General features: G+C 31.4%; 3 long non-coding RNA genes across 4 annotated transcripts; all 3 read right to left on the bottom strand.

Moving 5' to 3' along the window:
* Positions 1 to 4,302: 4,302 nt before the first annotated feature.
* Positions 4,303 to 5,247, bottom strand: LOC146729922 (uncharacterized). Of its 2 annotated transcripts, XR_014927992.1 has the most exons (4): positions 4,920 to 5,028; positions 4,715 to 4,823; positions 4,502 to 4,617; positions 4,303 to 4,404 (listed from the first exon to the last, which is right to left on the bottom strand). It is a non-coding gene; the product is annotated as an uncharacterized LOC146729922 (long non-coding RNA). The 2 variants fall into 2 exon arrangements; XR_014927991.1 differs by lacking the exons at positions 4,715 to 4,823; positions 4,920 to 5,028 and adding an exon at positions 5,134 to 5,247.
* Positions 5,248 to 7,255: 2,008 nt separating this feature from the next.
* Positions 7,256 to 8,295, bottom strand: LOC146729921 (uncharacterized). Its single transcript, XR_014927820.1, has 3 exons — positions 8,182 to 8,295; positions 7,459 to 7,576; positions 7,256 to 7,361 (listed from the first exon to the last, which is right to left on the bottom strand). It is a non-coding gene; the product is annotated as an uncharacterized LOC146729921 (long non-coding RNA).
* Positions 8,296 to 10,111: 1,816 nt separating this feature from the next.
* LOC146729920 (uncharacterized) lies at positions 10,112 to 10,837 on the bottom strand. Its single transcript, XR_014927938.1, has 4 exons — positions 10,729 to 10,837; positions 10,524 to 10,632; positions 10,311 to 10,426; positions 10,112 to 10,213 (listed from the first exon to the last, which is right to left on the bottom strand). It is a non-coding gene; the product is annotated as an uncharacterized LOC146729920 (long non-coding RNA).
* Positions 10,838 to 14,809: the final 3,972 nt, after the last annotated feature.

Below are 14,809 nucleotides of genomic sequence, written 5' to 3'. Positions count from 1 at the left end.
TAAACATACTATGGCATGACTTATAACTTGTTCCTATAGATTTGATAGCCTAGGCGCAGTGAATACATCTACGATATACGTCTCAGATATTGAACTTGCTTTAGTACTGAAATTAAATCAAATTATTAAAATTAATTCATTAATATTACAAGCAGTGAGTATCTAGTTATGCTATAATTAGAGAAGGTATACAATTCTCTCACCTGTAAACATACTATGGCATGACTTGTAACTTGTTCCTATAGATTTGATAGCCTAGGCGCAGTGAATACATCTACGATATTTGTCTCAGATATTGAATTTGCTTTACCCCTGTAGTTCTGAAATTAAAATAAAATATTAAAATTAATTCATTAATATTACAAGCAGCGAGTATCTAGTTATGCTATAATTAGAGAAGGTATACAATTCTCTCACCTGTAAACATACTATGCCATGACTTATAACTTGTTCCTATAGATTTGATAGTCTAGGCGCAGTGAATACATCTACGATATACGTCTCAGATATTGAACTTGCTTTAGTTCTGAAATTAAATCAAATTATTAAAATTAATTCATTAATATTACAAGCAGTGAGTATCTAGTTATGCTATAATTAGAGAAGGTATACAATTCTCTCACCTGTAAACATACTATGGCATGACTTGTAACTTGTTCATATAGATTTGATAGCCTAGGCGCAGTGAATACATCTACGATATACGTCTCAGATATTGAATTTGCTTTACCCCGGTAGTTCTGAAATTGAAATAAAATATTAAAATTAATTCATTAATATTACAAGCAGTGAGTATCTAGTTATGCTATAATTAGAGAAGGTATACAATTCTCTCACCTGTAAATATACTTTGCCATGACATATAACTTGTTCCTATAGATTTGATAGCCTAGGCGCAGTGAATACATCTACGATATACGTCTCAGATATTGAACTTGCTTTAGTGCTGAAATTAAAATAAAATATTAAAATTAATTCATTACAATTCTAATATTACAAGCAGTGAGTATCTAGTTATGCTATAATTAGAGAAGGTATACAATTCTCTCACCTGTAAACATACTATGGCATGACTTGTAACTTGTTCCTATAGATTTGATAGCCTAGGCGCAGTGAATACATCTACGATATTTGTCTCAGATATTGAATTTGCTTTACCCCTGTAGTTCTGAAATTAAAATAAAATATTAAAATTAATTCATTAATATTACAAGCAGCGAGTATCTAGTTATGCTATAATTAGAGAAGGTATACAATTCTCTCACCTGTAAACATACTATGCCATGACTTACAACTTGTTCCTATAGATTTGATAGTCTAGGCGCAGTGAATACATCTACGATATACGTCTCAGATATTGAACTTGCTTTAGTTCTGAAATTAAATCAAATTATTAAAATTAATTCATTAATATTACAAGCAGTGAGTATCTAGTTATGCTATAATTAGAGAAGGTATACAATTCTCTCACCTGTAAACATACTATGGCATGACTTGTAACTTGTTCCTATAGATTTGATAGCCTAGGCGCAGTGAATACATCTACGATATACGTCTCAGATATTGAATTTGCTTTACCCCGGTAGTTCTGAAATTGAAATAAAATATTAAAATTAATTCATTAATATTACAAGCAGTGAGTATCTAGTTATGCTATAATTAGAGAAGGTATACAATTCTCTCACCTGTAAACATACTATGCCATGACTTATAACTTGTTCCTATAGATTTGATAGTCTAGGCGCAGTGAATACATCTACGATATACTTCTCAGATATTGAACTTGCTTTAGTTCTGAAATTAAAATAAAATATTAAAATTAATTCATTACAATTCTAATATTACAAGCAGTGAGTATCTAGTTATGCTATAATTAGAGAAGGTATACAATTCTCTCACCTGTAAACATACTATGGCATGACTTGTAACTTGTTCCCATAGATTTGATAGCCTAGGCGCAGTGACTACATCTACGATATACGTCTCAGATATTGAATTTGCTTTAGTTCTGAAATTAAAATAAAATATTAAAATTAATTCATTAATATTACAAGCAGTGAGTATCTAGTTATGCTATAAATAGAGAAGGTCTACAATTCTCTCACCTGTAAACATACTATGGCATGACTTGTAACTTGTTCCCATAGATTTGATAGCCTAGGCGCAGTGAATACATCTACGATATACGTCTCAGATATTGAATTTGCTTTACTTCTGAAATTAAAATAAAATATTAAAATTAATTCATTTCATCTGTTCTCTTTTTTATAGAAGAACCTTCCCAAATAAAAAAAATTCTAAAATTTAAAAATATAAGAGGTAGTCACTAAACCATGTACTTTCACACTCAAGCAAGAGAATAGACATGTTGGTGAACTAGCCTTGCACTATGAGTGTTTTATTATTTACACTCCAGTTTTTTTCACAAATAAAAAAATTAAAAAAAAAAGAACTGCAGACCACACTTCTTTATATTTTTTAGTGGGCAAGCCATGTTTCCACATACAAAAATACACATAATATTTCTATTTAATTTATTTTATTTAAAAAAAAAATTTTAGAAGCATAACAATACAACGACTAGATTTGGTGTCACAGTTTGCTCCCAATTCATACTGGAATATTGCCAGCAATAATTAATAAAGCTTGTTCAGAAAACCATTTATTCCCGACATCATATTCAATGGCTAGTTCTCAGGATCTACAACAGTAAATAAATAAACAGAAATCATTTTGATGCGTGGTTTTTAGATGACACTGCCATATCGCACAGATATTCAACACCACCATATCGAATTTGGATTTGGCCAATACCATTTCAAGCTGCAGGGTGTCTAAATAATGACTCAACTAACAATAAACACATCTCCCACCCACCACACAAATTTTAGCCACAATTGAACAACCAAGAAAGCAACAAATATCAGGCTGCATCTTGAAAACAACGAGATACCACATTACAACCAGTCATTACAAACATGAAATCCTCCACCCCTCCCAGTACACCCTAAAGCATTAATGGTTCCTATACTCATTTGCATCTATGTACAACAAGCTTAGCCAATAGATGCACCTGACTCATCAAACTTTTGACCAACCACTCATTCTAAATATTGTGGAGTGAGGGCGCTATTTACTAATGAGAGGAATCTTTTAAACGAATTAAACAGATCTAATATTACAAGCAGTGAGTATCTAGTTATGCTATAATTAGAGAAGGTATACAATTCTCTCACCTGTAAACATACTATGGCATGACTTGTAACTTGTTCCCATAGATTTGATAGCCTAGGCGCAGTGAATACATCAACGATATACGTCTCAGATATTGAATTTGCTTTACCCCGGTAGTTCTGAAATTAAAATAAAATATTAAAATTAATTTATTAATATTACAAGCAGTGAGTATCTAGTTGTGCTATAATTAGAGAAGGTATACAATTCTCTCACCTGTAAACATACTATGGCATGACATATAACTTTTAGCCCAGGGGGGGGGGTCAGTCTAGCCACAGTTGAAATCTTTTAAAATTTGATTCCAGAGGTAGTGATGCAGCTTTAGTTCTGAAATTAAATCAAATTATTAAAATTAATTCATTAATATTACAAGCAGTGAGTATCTAGTTATGCTATAATTAGAGAAGGTATACAATTCTCTCACCTGTAAACATACTATGGCATGACTTGTAACTTGTTCCCATAGAATTGATAGACTAGGCGCAGTGAATACATCAACAATATACGTCTCAGATATTGAATTTGCTTTAGTTCTGAAATTAAAATAAAATATTAAAATTAATTCATTAATATTACAAGGAGTGAGTATCTAGTTATGCTATAATTAGAGAAGGTATACAATTCTCTCACTTGTAAACATACTATGGCATGACTTGTAACTTGTTCCCATAGATTTGATAGCCTAGGCGCAGTGAATACATCTACCATATACGTCTCAGATATTGAATTTGCTTTACCCCGGTAGTTCTGAAATTAAAATAAAATATTAAAATTAATTCATTAATATTACAAGCAGTGAGTATCTAGTTATGCTATAATTAGAGAAGGTATACAATTCTCTCACCTGTAAACATACTATGCCATGACTTGTAACTTGTTCCCATAGATTTGATAGCCTAGGCGCAGTGAATACATCTACGATATACGTCTCAGATATTGAACTTGCTTTAGTTCTGAAATTAAATCAAATTATTAAAATTAATTCATTAATATTACAAGCAGTGAGTATCTAGTTATGCTATAATTAGAGAAGGTATACAATTCTCTCACCTGTAAACATACTATGGCATGACTTGTAACTTGTTCCCATAGATTTGATAGCCTAGGCGCAGTGAATACATCTACGATATACGTCTCAGATATTGAATTTGCTTTACCCCGGTAGTTCTGAAATTAAAATAAAATAATAAAATTAATTTATTAATATTACAAGCAGTGAGTATCTAGTTGTGCTATAATTAGAGAAGGTATACAATTCTCTCACCTGTAAACATACTATGGCATGACATATAACTTTTAGCCCTAGGGGGGGGGGGTCAGTCTAGCCACAGTTGAAATCTTTTAAAATTTGATTCCACAGGTAGTGATGCAGCTTTAGTTCTGAAATTAAATCAAATTATTAAAATTAATTCATTAATATTACAAGCAGTGAGTATATAGTTATGCTATAATTAGAGAAGGTATACAATTCTCTCACCTGTAAACATACTATGGCATGACTTGTAACTTGTTTCCATTGAATTGATAACCTAGGCGCAGTGAATACATCTACGATATACGTCTCAGATATTGAATTTGCTTTAGTTCTGAAATTAAATAAAATATTAAAATTAATTCATTAATATTACAAGCAGTGAGTATCTAGTTATGCTATAATTAGAGAAGGTATACAATTCTCTCACCTGTAAATATACTTTGCCATGACATATAACTTGTTCCTATAGATTTGATAGCCTAGGCGCAGTGAATACATCTACGATATACGTCTCAGATATTGAACTTGCTTTAGTGCTGAAATTAAAATAAAATATTAAAATTAATTCATTACAATTCTAATATTACAAGCAGTGAGTATCTAGTTATGCTATAATTAGAGAAGGTATACAATTCTCTCACCTGTAAACATACTATGGCATGACTTGTAACTTGTTCCCATAGAATTGATAGCCTAGGCGCAGTGAATACATCTACGATATACGTCTCAGATATTGAATTTGCTTTACCCCAGTAGTTCTGAAATTAAAATAAAATATTAAAATTAATTTATTAATATTACAAGCAGTGAGTATCTAGTTGTGCTATAATTAGAGAAGGTATACAATTCTCTCACCTGTAAACATACTATGGCATGACTTGTAACTTGTTCCCATAGATTTGATAGCCTAGGCGCAGTGAATACATCTACGATATACGTCTCAGATATTGAATTTGCTTTACCCCGGTAGTTCTGAAATTAAAATAAAATAATAAAATTAATTTATTAATATTACAAGCAGTGAGTATCTAGTTGTGCTATAATTAGAGAAGGTATACAATTCTCTCACCTGTAAACATACTATGGCATGACATATAACTTTTAGCCCTAGGGGGGGGGGGTCAGTCTAGCCACAGTTGAAATCTTTTAAAATTTGATTCCACAGGTAGTGATGCAGCTTTAGTTCTGAAATTAAATCAAATTATTAAAATTAATTCATTAATATTACAAGCAGTGAGTATCTAGTTATGCTATAATTAGAGAAGGTATACAATTCTCTCACCTGTAAACATACTATGGCATGACTTGTAACTTGTTTCCATTGAATTGATAACCTAGGCGCAGTGAATACATCTACGATATACGTCTCAGATATTGAATTTGCTTTAGTTCTGAAATTAAATAAAATATTAAAATTAATTCATTAATATTACAAGCAGTGAGTATCTAGTTATGCTATAATTAGAGAAGGTATACAATTCTCTCACCTGTAAATATACTTTGCCATGACATATAACTTGTTCCTATAGATTTGATAGCCTAGGCGCAGTGAATACATCTACGATATACGTCTCAGATATTGAACTTGCTTTAGTGCTGAAATTAAAATAAAATATTAAAATTAATTCATTACAATTCTAATATTACAAGCAGTGAGTATCTAGTTATGCTATAATTAGAGAAGGTATACAATTCTCTCACCTGTAAACATACTATGGCATGACTTGTAACTTGTTCCCATAGATTTGATAGCCTAGGCGCAGTGAATACATCTACGATATATGTCTCAGATATTGAATTTGCTTTACCCCAGTAGTTCTGAAATTAAAATAAAATATTAAAATTAATTCATTAATCTTACAAGCAGTGAGTATCTAGTTATGCTATAATTAGAGAAGGTATACAATTCTCTCACCTGTAAACATACTTTGCCATGACATATAACTTGTTCCTATAGATTTGATAGCCTAGGCGCAGTGAATACATCTACGATATACGTCTCAGATATTGAACTTGCTTTAGTCCTGAAATTAAAATAAAATATTGAAATTAATTTATTAATATTACAAGCAGTGAGTATCTAGTTATGCTATAATTAGAGAAGGTATACAATTCTCTCACCTGTAAACATACTATGGCATGACATATAACTTTTAGCCCTAGGGGGGGGGGGGGGGGGTCAGTCTAGCCACAGTTGAAATCTTTTAAAATTTGATTCCAGAGGTAGTGATGCAGCTTTAGTTCTGAAATTAAATCAAATTATTAAAATTAATTCATTAATATTACAAGCAGTGAGTATCTAGTTATGCTATAATTAGAGAAGGTATACAATTCTCTCACCTGTAAACATACTATGGCATGACTTGTAACTTGTTCCCATAGAATTGATAGCCTAGGCGCAGTGAATACATCAACAATATACGTCTCAGATATTGAATTTGCTTTAGTTCTGAAATTAAAATAAAATATTAAAATTAATTCATTAATATTACAAGGAGTGAGTATCTAGTTATGCTATAATTAGAGAAGGTATACAATTCTCTCACCTGTAAACATACTATGCCATGACTTGTAACTTGTTCCCATAGATTTGATAGCCTAGGCGCAGTGAATACATCTACGATATACGTCTCAGATATTGAACTTGCTTTAGTTCTGAAATTAAATCAAATTATTAAAATTAATTCATTAATATTACAAGCAGTGAGTATCTAGTTATGCTATAATTAGAGAAGGTATACAATTCTCTCACCTGTAAACATACTATGGCATGACTTGTAACTTGTTCCCATAGATTTGATAGCCTAGGCGCAGTGAATACATCTACGATATACGTCTCAGATATTGAATTTGCTTTACCCCGGTAGTTCTGAAATTAAAATAAAATAATAAAATTAATTTATTAATATTACAAGCAGTGAGTATCTAGTTGTGCTATAATTAGAGAAGGTATACAATTCTCTCACCTGTAAACATACTATGGCATGACATATAACTTTTAGCCCTAGGGGGGGGGGGGGTCAGTCTAGCCACAGTTGAAATCTTTTAAAATTTGATTCCACAGGTAGTGATGCAGCTTTAGTTCTGAAATTAAATCAAATTATTAAAATTAATTCATTAATATTACAAGCAGTGAGTATATAGTTATGCTATAATTAGAGAAGGTATACAATTCTCTCACCTGTAAACATACTTTTTTTGGACTTTTTTTTTTTTTTGGACTTTACTCAAGTTTTCATTGGTACGTTCCAAATAAAAAATTCTATCTATCTATCTATCTACTATGGCATGACTTGTAACTTGTTTCCATTGAATTGATAACCTAGGCGCAGTGAATACATCTACGATATACGTCTCAGATATTGAATTTGCTTTAGTTCTGAAATTAAATAAAATATTAAAATTAATTCATTAATATTACAAGCAGTGAGTATCTAGTTATGCTATAATTAGAGAAGGTATACAATTCTCTCACCTGTAAATATACTTTGCCATGACATATAACTTGTTCCTATAGATTTGATAGCCTAGGCGCAGTGAATACATCTACGATATACGTCTCAGATATTGAACTTGCTTTAGTGCTGAAATTAAAATAAAATATTAAAATTAATTCATTACAATTCTAATATTACAAGCAGTGAGTATCTAGTTATGCTATAATTAGAGAAGGTATACAATTCTCTCACCTGTAAACATACTATGGCATGACTTGTAACTTGTTCCCATAGAATTGATAGCCTAGGCGCAGTGAATACATCTACGATATACGTCTCAGATATTGAATTTGCTTTACCCCAGTAGTTCTGAAATTAAAATAAAATATTAAAATTAATTTATTAATATTACAAGCAGTGAGTATCTAGTTGTGCTATAATTAGAGAAGGTATGCAATTCTCTCACCTGTAAACATACTATGGCATGACTTGTAACTTGTTCCCATAGATTTGATAGCCTAGGCGCAGTGAATACATCTACGATATACGTCTCAGATATTGAATTTGCTTTACCCCGGTAGTTCTGAAATTAAAATAAAATAATAAAATTAATTTATTAATATTACAAGCAGTGAGTATCTAGTTGTGCTATAATTAGAGAAGGTATACAATTCTCTCACCTGTAAACATACTATGGCATGACATATAACTTTTAGCCCTAGGGGGGGGGGGGTCAGTCTAGCCACAGTTGAAATCTTTTAAAATTTGATTCCACAGGTAGTGATGCAGCTTTAGTTCTGAAATTAAATCAAATTATTAAAATTAATTCATTAATATTACAAGCAGTGAGTATCTAGTTATGCTATAATTAGAGAAGGTATACAATTCTCTCACCTGTAAACATACTATGGCATGACTTGTAACTTGTTTCCATTGAATTGATAACCTAGGCGCAGTGAATACATCTACGATATACGTCTCAGATATTGAATTTGCTTTAGTTCTGAAATTAAATAAAATATTAAAATTAATTCATTAATATTACAAGCAGTGAGTATCTAGTTATGCTATAATTAGAGAAGGTATACAATTCTCTCACCTGTAAATATACTTTGCCATGACATATAACTTGTTCCTATAGATTTGATAGCCTAGGCGCAGTGAATACATCTACGATATACGTCTCAGATATTGAACTTGCTTTAGTGCTGAAATTAAAATAAAATATTAAAATTAATTCATTACAATTCTAATATTACAAGCAGTGAGTATCTAGTTATGCTATAATTAGAGAAGGTATACAATTCTCTCACCTGTAAACATACTATGGCATGACTTGTAACTTGTTCCCATAGATTTGATAGCCTAGGCGCAGTGAATACATCTACGATATATGTCTCAGATATTGAATTTGCTTTACCCCAGTAGTTCTGAAATTAAAATAAAATATTAAAATTAATTCATTAATCTTACAAGCAGTGAGTATCTAGTTATGCTATAATTAGAGAAGGTATACAATTCTCTCACTTGTAAACATACTATGGCATGACTTGTAACTTGTTCCTATAGATTTGATAGCCTAAGCGCAGTGAATACATCTACGATATACGTCTCAGATATTGAACTTGCTTTAGTCCTGAAATTAAAATAAAATATTGAAATTAATTCATTACAATTCTAATATTACAAGCAGTGAGTATCTAGTTATGCTATAATTAGAGAAGGTATACAATTCTCTCACCTGTAAACATACTATGGCATGACATATAACTTTTAGCCCTAGGGGGGGGGGGGGGGGGGTCAGTCTAGCCACAGTTGAAATCTTTTAAAATTTGATTCCAGAGGTAGTGATGCAGCTTTAGTTCTGAAATTAAATCAAATTATTAAAATTAATTCATTAATATTACAAGCAGTGAGTATCTAGTTATGCTATAATTAGAGAAGGTATACAATTCTCTCACCTGTAAACATACTATGGCATGACTTGTAACTTGTTCCCATAGAATTGATAGCCTAGGCGCAGTGAATACATCAACAATATACGTCTCAGATATTGAATTTGCTTTAGTTCTGAAATTAAAATAAAATATTAAAATTAATTCATTAATATTACAAGCAGTGAGTATCTAGTTATGCTATAATTAGAGAAGGTATACAATTCTCTCACCTGTAAACATACTATGGCATGACTTGTAACTTGTTCCCATAGATTTGATAGCCTAGGCGCAGTGAATACATCTACGATATACGTCTCAGATATTGAATTTGCTTTACCCCGGTAGTTCTGAAATTAAAATAAAATAATAAAATTAATTTATTAATATTACAAGCAGTGAGTATCTAGTTGTGCTATAATTAGAGAAGGTATACAATTCTCTCACCTGTAAACATACTATGGCATGACATATAACTTTTAGCCCTAGGGGGGGGGGGTCAGTCTAGCCACAGTTGAAATCTTTTAAAATTTGATTCCACAGGTAGTGATGCAGCTTTAGTTCTGAAATTAAATCAAATTATTAAAATTAATTCATTAATATTACAAGCAGTGAGTATATAGTTATGCTATAATTAGAGAAGGTATACAATTCTCTCACCTGTAAACATACTATGGCATGACTTGTAACTTGTTTCCATTGAATTGATAACCTAGGCGCAGTGAATACATCTACGATATACGTCTCAGATATTGAATTTGCTTTAGTTCTGAAATTAAATAAAATATTAAAATTAATTCATTAATATTACAAGCAGTGAGTATCTAGTTATGCTATAATTAGAGAAGGTATACAATTCTCTCACCTGTAAATATACTTTGCCATGACATATAACTTGTTCCTATAGATTTGATAGCCTAGGCGCAGTGAATACATCTACGATATACGTCTCAGATATTGAACTTGCTTTAGTGCTGACATTAAATAAAATTATTAAAATTAATTCATTAATATTACAAGCAGTGAGTATCTAGTTATGCTATAATTAGAGAAGGTATACAATTCTCTCACCTGTAAACATACTATGGCATGACTTATAACTTGTTCCGATAGATTTGATAGCCTAGGCGCAGTGAATACATCTACGATATACGTCTCAGATATTGAATTTGCTTTAGTTCTGAAATTAAAATAAAATATTAAAATTAATTCATTACATCTGTTCTATTTTTATAGAAGAACCTTCCCAAATAAAAAAAAATTCTAAAATTTAAAAATATAAGAGGTAGTCACTAAACCATGTACTTTCACACTCAAGCAAAAGAATAGACATGTTGGTGAACTAGCCTTGCACTGTGAGTGTTTTATTGTTTACACTCCAGTTTTTTTCACAAATAAAAAAATAAAAAAAAAGAACTGCAGACCACACTTCTTTATATTTTTAGTGGGCAAGCCATGTTTCCACATACAAAAATACACATAATATTTCTATTTAATTTATTTTATTTTAAAAAAAAAATTTTTTAGAAGCATAACAATACAACAACTAGATTTGGTGTCACAGTTTGCTCCCAATTCATACTGGAATATTGCCAGCAATAATTAATAAAGCTTGTTCAGAAAACCATTTATTCCCGACATCATATTCAATGGCTAGTTCTCAGAATCTACAACAGTAAATAAATAAACAGAAATCATTTTGATGCATGGTTTTTAGATGACACTGCCATATCGCACAGATATTCAACACCACCATATCGAATTTGGATTTGGACCATACCATTTCAAGCTGCAGGGTGTCTAAACAATGACTCAACAAACAATAAACACATCTCCCACCCACCACACAAATTTTAGCCACAATTGAACAACCAAGAAAGCAACAAATATCAGGCTGCATCTTGAAAACAACGAGATACCACATTACAACCAGTCATTACAAACATGAAATCCTCCACCCCTCCCAGTACACCCTACAGCATTAATGATTCCTATACTCATTTGCATCTATGTACAACAAGCTTAGCCAATAGATGCACCTGACTCATCAAACTTTTGACCAACCACTCATTCTAAATATTGTGGAGTGAGGGCGCTATTTACTAATGAGAGGAATCTTTTAAACGAATTAAACAGATCTAATATTACAAGCAGTGAGTATCTAGTTATGCTATAATTAGAGAAAGTAATACAATTCTCTCACCTGTATACATACTATGGCATGACTTGTAACTTGTTCCCATAGATTTGATAGCCTAAGCGCAGTGAATACATCTACGATATACGTCTCAGATATTGAATTTGCTTTACCCCGGTAGTTCTGAAATTAAAATAAAATATTAAAATTAATTCATTAATATTACAAGCTGTGAGTATCTAGTTATGCTATAATTAGAGAAGGTATACAATTCTCTCACCTGTAAACATACTATGGCATGACTTATAACTTGTTCCTATAGATTTGATAACCTAGGCGCAGTGAATACATCTACGATATACGTCTCAGATATTGAACTTGCTTTAGTTCTGAAATTAAATCAAATTATTAAAATTAATTCATTAATATTACAAGCAGTGAGTATCTAGTTATGTTATAATTAGAGAAGGTATACAATTCTCTCACCTGTAAACATACTATGGCATGACTTATAACTTGTTCCTATAGATTTGATAGCCTAGGCGCAGTGAATACATCTACGATATACGTCTCAGATATTGAATTTGCTTTAGTTCTGAAATTAAAATAAAATGTTAAAATTAATTCATTAATATTACAAGCAGTGAGTATCTAGTTATGCTATAATCAGAGAAGGTATACAATTCTCTCACCTGTAAACATACTATGGCATGACTTGTAACTTGTTCCCATAGATTTGATAGCCTAGGCGCAGTGAACACATCTACGATATACGTCTCAGATATTGAATTTGCTTTACCCCGGTAGTTCTGAAATTAAAATAAAATATTAAAATTAATTCATTAATATTACAAGCAGTGAGTATCTAGTTATGCTATAATTAGAGAAGGTATACAATTCTCTCACCTGTAAACATACTATGGCATGACTTGTAACTTGTTCCCATAGATTTGATAGCCTAGGCGCAATGAACACATCTACGATATACGTCTCAGATATTGAATTTGCTTTACCCCGGTAGTTCTGAAATTAAAATAAAATATTAAAATTAATTCATTAATATTACAAGCAGTGAGTATCTAGTTATGCTATAATTAGAGAAGGTATACAATTCTCTCACCTGTAAACATACTATGGCATGACTTGTAACTTGTTCCCATAGATTTGATAGCCTAGGCGCAGTGAATACATCTACGATATACGTCTAAGATATTGAATTTGCTTTACCCCGGTAATTCTGAAATTAAAATAAAATATTAAAATTAATTCATTAATATTACAAGCAGTGAGTATCTAGTTATGCTATAATTAGAGAAGGTATACAATTCTCTCACCTGTAAACATACTATGGCATGACTTGTAACTTGTTCCCATAGATTTGATAGCCTAGGCGCAGTGAATACATCTACGATATACGTCTCAGATATTGAATTTGCTTTAGTTCTGAAATTAAAATAAAATATTAAAATTAATTCATTAATATTACAAGCAGTGAGTATCTAGTTATGGTTATGCTAAAATCAGAGAAGGTATACAATTCTCTCACCAGTAAACATACTATGGCATGACTTGTAACTTGTTCCCATAGATTTGATAGCCAAGGCGCAGTGAATACATCTACGATATACGTCTCAGATATTGAATTTGCTTTACCCCGGTAGTTCTGAAATTAAAATAAAATATTAAAATTAATTCATTAATATTACAAGGAGTGAGTATCTAGTTATGCTATAATTAGAGAAGGTATACAATTCTCTCACCTGTAAACATACTATGCCATGACTTATAACTTGTTTCTATAGATTTGGTAGCCTAGGCGTAGTGAATACGTGTACGATATACGTCTCAGATATTGAACTTGCTTTACTTCTGAAATTAAAATAAAATATTAAAATTAATTCATTACATCTGTTCTATTTTTATAGAAGAACCTTCCCAAATAAAAAAAAATTCTAAAATTTAAAAATATAAGAGGTAGTCACTAAACCATGTACTTTCACACTCAAGCAAGAGAATAGACATGTTGGTGAACTAGCCTTGCACTGTGAGTGTTTTATTGTTTACACTCCATTTTTTTTCACAAATAAAAAAATTAAAAAAAAAGAACTGCAGACCACACTTCTTTATATTTTTTAGTGGGCAAGCCATGTTTCCACATACAAAAATACACATAATATTTTTATTTAATTTATTTTATTTAAAAAAAAAAATTTAGAAGCATAACAATACAACGACTAGATTTGGTGTCACAGTTTGCTCCCAATTCATACTGGAATATTGCCAGCAATAATTAATAAAGCTTGTTCAGAAAACCATTTATTCCCGACATCATATTCAATGGCTAGTTCTCAGGATCTACAACAGTAAATAAATAAACAGAAATCATTTTGATGCGTGGTTTTTAGATGACACTGCCATATCGCACAGATATTCAACACCACCATATCGAATTTGGATTTGGACCATACCATTTCAAGCTGCAGGGTGTCTAAACAATGACTCAACAAACAATAAACACATCTCCCACCCACCACACAAATTTTAGCCACAATTGAACAACCAAGAAAGCAACAAATATCAGGCTGCATCTTGAAAACAACGAGATACCACATTACAACCAGTCATTACAAACATGAAATCCTCCACCCCTCCCAGTACACCCTACAGCATTAATGATTCCTATACTCATTTGCATCTATGTACAACAAGCTTAGCCAATAGATGCACCTGACTCATCAAACTTTTGACCAACCACTCATTCTAAATATTGTGGAGTGAGGGCGCTATTTACTAATGAGAGGAATCTTTT

The sequence above is a fragment of the Saccoglossus kowalevskii genome, chromosome 20, assembly GCF_978046115.1.
Source record: "Saccoglossus kowalevskii chromosome 20, keSacKowa6.1, whole genome shotgun sequence".
Taxonomy (NCBI): Eukaryota; Metazoa; Hemichordata; class Enteropneusta; family Harrimaniidae; genus Saccoglossus; species Saccoglossus kowalevskii.
The sequence above is the reverse complement of the archived record's forward strand: the minus strand, read 5'-3'. Positions and strand labels throughout refer to the sequence as shown.